Raw genomic sequence first — 6,618 nt, forward strand, 5'->3', positions numbered from 1 at the left:
GCTGTACTAAGTATGTCAATTATGGAGAAGACCCACACCTATTTTGTCTCTAGCAAATATTCCCATTCGTATCACTGCAGCCACAGGGGAACATTAAACAAAGTAATGAAAACCGTACAACCCTGATGTGATGTTAATATCCAATTCTTCTTTTTTAGGGTAAAGAAAATATTTTCATATTGGTTGTATTTGGATGCTCAGATGCTCATCTCTTTTGAAAATTATTATTATTTGGTAATTCTAATCTGGGTCCATCACATCAGAATACACATCTGCTGTAATGGCTTTTGTTAATAAATACAGAGAATTATTAGCATCTTCACTTGCAATTATTCAAGCATCTTCTACCTGTATTCAATAACTGATTGTTCTGGTGTAAATTCCCTATTGACATCTCTCTGCAATGCTAGAAGTTAAGTAAGTTTTTCTCCTCCCAAATCTGCTGCCTTCATGCTCTTTTTCTGTTTTTGTGCTTTCTCCCTCTTACTCTTGCTCTTCACCCCACCCCACGCCAGCTTTTCCCTGAGCACTGCATCCTCTCCCTCTAGCTTTCCACAGCAGAGGTCAGAGGTTAGGTGGGAGTGAGAGTCTCTTGTAAAATCTCCCCAACTTGCAGAAATCATTTACTCCAATTACTGCCTTTACAGTAATCCCCCCTTATCTGTGGGGGATATGTTCCAAGACCCAGGGCTTCAAACTATTACTCCTCTTCAGCCTCTTTATCTCCTCTTTCCTCTGTGTTCATTATCAGGCACGCTCTCTCCACATGGAGGTCCCTATCAGTTAACATACTGCTAGTATAACAGTCCCAACAGTAAATGAACGCCTCTTTTCAATAGTTCATAGGCAGCAAACAACTACAGATGTCCACTACTGTATCTAGACTAGCAGGAGCAGTCTGAAGGTAATATGGTCTGGGCAGAACTAGGATGGAGCTAGGGTAGAATATAGGAGCTGGGAGCCCCCGCGCCAGAGATGGAGACTATGTGACACACATGCTGCCAACATTTCCCTCACCCAAAGCAGACATAACTAATTAATCCTGGCCCTCTTAACTGTGGGGTCCTAGAACCCTTTCAACACGAGCTCTACTAGTGAATAGTTGAAACCTACTTGCCATCTCTGCATTAAACTCCATATTCAGCCAGTAGAGTTCTTAGCACATGATAGGTATTTAATAAATATTGATTTAACAAAACCAAACGAAAGCTACACTTGACCCAAGGAGTGAAGTTAGTAAGAATGGTGGGCCCACCATTGGGAACCTGAAGGTCAAAGCACTTTTATGGAATTAGTGGCAGGTGCAGTGCCAAGAACCAGGACATCACAGAGGGTCATGTGTGAAGTCACTCGGGTCACAGAGGGTCATGTGTGAAGTCATTCGGGTCACAGAGGGTCATGTGTGAAGTCACTCGGGTCACAGAGGGTCATGTGTGTAGTCACTCGGGCTGCTGCAACAACCAAATGGTCTATCTGTCTCTGATCTTGACCCTTTCTGCTCCTGACAATGCCTTCTCCATGCCACAGCCATTAGTCACTACCTTGTTTAAAACTTTCTTTGATTTCCCATTGCTTTTAGGATAAAGACAAGATACTTCTTACGGCTTCCAAGGCTGCCACACGCAGTCCCTGCCTCTCTCTCCAGACTCACCTTCCCATCACTCACTAGGGTGCTTTTACACACACTATCTCATCTAATCTTCACTATCAGCTATGAGCCAGGCTTGTCAGTACCATTTTAAAGGTGAGAAATTCTCACCTGATCCTCAAGGTGATTGTGTGAATTAGCCAAAGTCAAGGAGCTGCCAAATTTCTCAAATGGAATTTGAATCCATTCTTGTCTGGTTCTGAAATCTGTATTCAGGAATAGATAAGACATTTATTATTTATCCAGCTTTGTGTACTAGGCACTTCCTTTTCTTTTTACCAAAAGAGCAAAACAAAACTGGCTATTAGTCCATTGGAAGTCATTCATTCACATACACACACACACACACGCAGAGAGAGAGAGAGAGAGAGAGAGAGAGAGAGAGAGAGATCCATACGGTTGTTTGGTTCACTTCCAGCCCATTGTGTCAGCACAATGTACACAGAGCTTTCTATTGTGTGTGACTAGAGCTAATTTCCCAAAGAGGAGAAAAGCCAAAAGTACTTTTTTTCTCCCTTTCCTACTATTTTTTTCTTTTTTGTTTCTAGATATTCAAATCTTTGTAAGTGAGAAGAGGAATTCCAGGAAAGGGTCCCATTGGTGAGTCAGCCATTTGTGAGTGGGGATAGACTATACAATATACACAACTGCGGGTTTCTTCTCTGCTCACCCTCATCTCCACCCCAGCCTCCCATAGTGTTGAGAGGAGAGAGATTTTGCTCCAACTGCAAAGGGAGGCCCTCTCAGGTTAGACTGGAGGCGCACTGGGAATGCGGGTGCCCAGGACTGAAAGCGCCTTTCACCAGGCACTCCCGGGCTGACGTCTCTTTGGCCCTGGCTAACGAGAGATACACACACCAGAGGGCAGCACCTTCTTCCTGGCATCTCCGTTTGGCTCAGCTGCAAGACTAAAGAGGCAAGCCTCAGAGGACGTACAGTGTTCTCCTGCTGGACAGAAGCCCACGTTGACCACATGAAAAGTAACATTTCCTTCTGTCCAGCAGCCCACTTGGGCTCTGTAGGCTGGAACCTGATGCTACAGCGAGAGGCTGCACGTTGGAAAGGAGCTACACAAAAAGGGTGTGGAGCACTCCCTTAGCATTCACCACCATGCTGGCGGGCTCCGAAGGTAAGCAGCACACCCTTTCCCAGAAGGGGTTCACGTTTGTTGCAACATCTCACAGCCATTAATCTCAAGGAAAAGGTGCAGCAGGTCTTCCAGTTTCCTTCTCCCAGCGTAAGCATGCTTGCTTTTGTAAACACAAAGTGACTAACACATCAAATGCACACATCTGCATGGGGCTATCACTTTAGGTGACTTTTCCTGTGCTCCTTGAGGGAGCTGAGTTTCTGTTTGTGCTAGGAAGGGTCTGATGGAAAGAGAAGAGCTTCAGCGACCACTGCCGGTGTTCTGCATCTGAGAATCATTCTTAACGTTCATTCAAACCAGCAATTGAGCAGGGCAAAGAAGATTGCCCAGACTCCAGGGCCCTCTGGATCTCTGAGCCAAGAAATTCCACCAGGTTTTAGGGTTGACCATGGATTACCGTGCCCTGTGGTTGACAAAACACCAGCTGTGGGCATCTGGAATGTTGCCAGAGCAAGAGAACTACAAAGGAGGCGAGCCACTGTCATCAACTTGAGTCTTGAGAAGCTTTTGCAAAGACTGGGTGACCTGTACTCTCTGTGCCATTCTCTGAAGCAGGAGCATATCCTGGCCTTCCGATTATGGTCATGAGCAGAAGACATCCAAATTCCATCGGAGTCCATCCTGAGTCTGCCCACAGTATTACTCTAGGTTTAAAGGGGCTCTAAAAAGGATTAGTTATCAATGAGGAAACTCCTCTAATTTAAAAGGTACATAGGGATTACCGTTTATACGAACCTCTGTATATATTATGTTTCAATTCTCGGGGAGGAAACAAAACCTATAAGTAGGCCTTGCACAAATCCAAGAGCACCATTCAACGCATATATTTAGAAGGTACCACCCATATAGAATATAGTGTGACTGGTGTCCCATGGCTATGCAAGCAGGAAAACTATTCTTGATTTACAAAAGTAGAAACTGAGGCACAGAGGATGCTTTGAACATGGGCACATGAGTAAAGCAAGGACTAGAACTGTCCTCAGTCTGACTCCTTGCCCGCTGCTCTTCCTACCTGACCGCATCTTTCCCTCGAGACCTGATGGAAGGCCTTATACACAGGAAGCAATCCATAAATAATCAAATGGAATGGAAGGCTTCCCTGGGCTTCTGTAGGTTGTCCAAATATCTAAGGCCTTCTGAAAATTGTGACTCAGCCACTGGGACTAAGGAAGTACAAAGGGATTTTCAGGAGAATTGAGAGCTTTTGAAATGAAGCCCACACCAGCAAGTGGGGAGGCTCCAAGCTGCCATGCTGCCCGCTTCTCTTACCCTAGCTGGGATTCCAGCCCGCTCTGCACTGCCCACCGTGTGAACCAAGAACATGCTCCCATGGTGCTGAGCAGAGCACCCTCCCAGGAGCCTGGGCAGAAAAAACTCAGCTGGGTGGAAGTGTTATTTGTTAAGAAGTTCATGCCAAGCAAATGCCCCTAGAAAAATTCTTAAAATTTTTAAAGTAATAATAGCAATGACAACAACAACAACAACAGAAAATCCCCTTGTATTCATACGGCATTTTTTGGCTTTCAATATTCTCTTACATATATTATCCCACATTATTCTCACATCTCCACATTAGAGATGGGGCAAGAAATAGCCTCAAAAGCATCGAGTGGCATTTGCCTAACGTCACATAACTGACTATTGTATTTGCGTAGGAAGACATTTGTGGTGTGCTTAGAAAAAAGAGAGGGAGAAAAACAACAACAACAAAAAAGAGAAGTAATGGCACTTGCCACATTTTGTCAAGTCCTATGCCATGACCAGCGATACCAAGAGGCATAAAATACAGTCCTGCCCTCAGATGGTTGCAGTAGAATTGGTAAAGTTAGATACATGCATTAACAAGTAAAATTCTAGAGTCATGTCCATAAAATTAAAAATATCTATAGTCTTCAATCCATCAAACTCACTCCTAGAAATCTATCCCAGAGAAATAGAATGGCCAGTATCTTAGAATTGATGCGTAAGGATCTTTAATGCAGCTTTGCCTAGAGTGGCAAAAATACATAAATAAGGTGAATGCCCATCGTAAAATATTGGTCTGGAATTTGCTCCTTGATAGATATTCCAAGAGGGTAAAGACAATGAACTGAGGTATTAGGAAAAAAAACAACAAACAAACAAACAAACAAACAAAAAAAAAACAAGGCTGGCCCTGAATTGATAATCATGAAAACTAGGGTATGGGATCTATTATTCTAGACTCTCTACATTTGTATATGTTTGAAATTTTCCATGATAAAAAATTTTAAACAATGAGTGCCTATCAGTAGGAGAATGGTTGAATAAGTGATGGTATATCCTATCCATAGAATATGTGCAGTCATGAAAATGAATCAATTGAGGCGATGACAAGCTATACAGCTTGACTTCAAGGAATTTCCACAAGGTGTTTTTAAGCAACAAAATCAGACACATCTGTAACACCAATTTCATTCTTGTATCAAAGGAAGAATGACCAAAAATGTCCCCCATTTTATGTATGTGAATTTGAATATGACGATATCAGTATGGATAAGAAAATAGACTAAATACCAGATGGACCTGGGTTATGGGATATGGTAGTCATAGGGTGATGTGGATAGAAAGAGGAGGGAAGAAAGAGACAAGGGAGTCAGGTAGAAAAAATATATATACTGTCTTCTCCCACTGAGAGTGCATTGTGCCGTTTTGTTTTACTCTCTTTTTCTGGCTCCTCTTCCTTCAGAATGACCTACAAACTCTTTACCAAAATATTCACTGCTTCTTGGCAGAGAAGGGCTGGAGAAACCTTGGCTTTCTTTGGTTAGTTCTCAAAAGCCAAAATCTCCTAGATCTCTGTCTCTTCTTTCAATCTATGCCTGGGATTAGTGGCTAGAATTCCTGTGGCTGCCTTAAAAAAACTGTTTTCTTTTTTTCTCTCACTTCCTTCTTAAGATCATTTTCCATTTTTTTCTTTTTTAGAAAAACATTTTTAAAAATATAGCTAACATACAATATTATATTAGTTTCAGGTGTAAGCCATAATTATTCAACATCTATATACCTAAAGAAGTGATCACCATGGTGAGTCCAGCAACCATGTGACACTATATAATGCTGTCAAATTATTATTAACTTATGTTGTACAGCATATCCTATTTACTTAATTCTTTTATACCTGGAACTTTGAACCTCTTATTCACCTATATCTTCCCCCTTTTTAATTTTTCAATTACAGTTGACATTTAATATTATTTTATATTAATTTCAGGTGTACAACATAATGGTTATACATTTACATAATTTAAGAAATGATCCCCCCGACACACCTGACACTATATAGTTATGACCATATCATTAACTATATTCCCTATGCTTTACTTTACATCCCCATGACTAATCTGTAACTTCCAATTTGTATTTCTTAATTCCTTCACCTTTTTCACCCTGTCTCCAACCCCCCTCCCATCTATCACTCCATCAGATCTAGTACCCATCTGACACCATACATAGTTATTACAATATTATTGTCTATATTCCTTATGCTATACCCTACATCCCCATGACTACTGTGTAACAACCAATTTGTACTTCTTAATCCCTTCCCCTTTTTCACCCACCCCTAACCCTCCTCCCATCTGGCAACCATCAAAATGTCCTCTGTATCTATGAATTTGTTCCTGTTTGTTTGTTTGTTTTGTTCTTTAGATTCCACTTATAAGTGAAATCGTATGACATTTGTCTTTCACTGTCTGACTTACTACACTCAGCACAATACCCTCTAGATCCATCCATGTTGCCACAGATGGCAAGATTTCATTCTTTTATTGGCTGAGTAATATTCCTTTGTGTATATGAA

The sequence above is a fragment of the Rhinolophus sinicus genome, linkage group LG06 (genome assembly GCF_036562045.2).
Source record: "Rhinolophus sinicus isolate RSC01 linkage group LG06, ASM3656204v1, whole genome shotgun sequence".
Classification (NCBI taxonomy): Eukaryota; Metazoa; Chordata; class Mammalia; order Chiroptera; family Rhinolophidae; genus Rhinolophus; species Rhinolophus sinicus.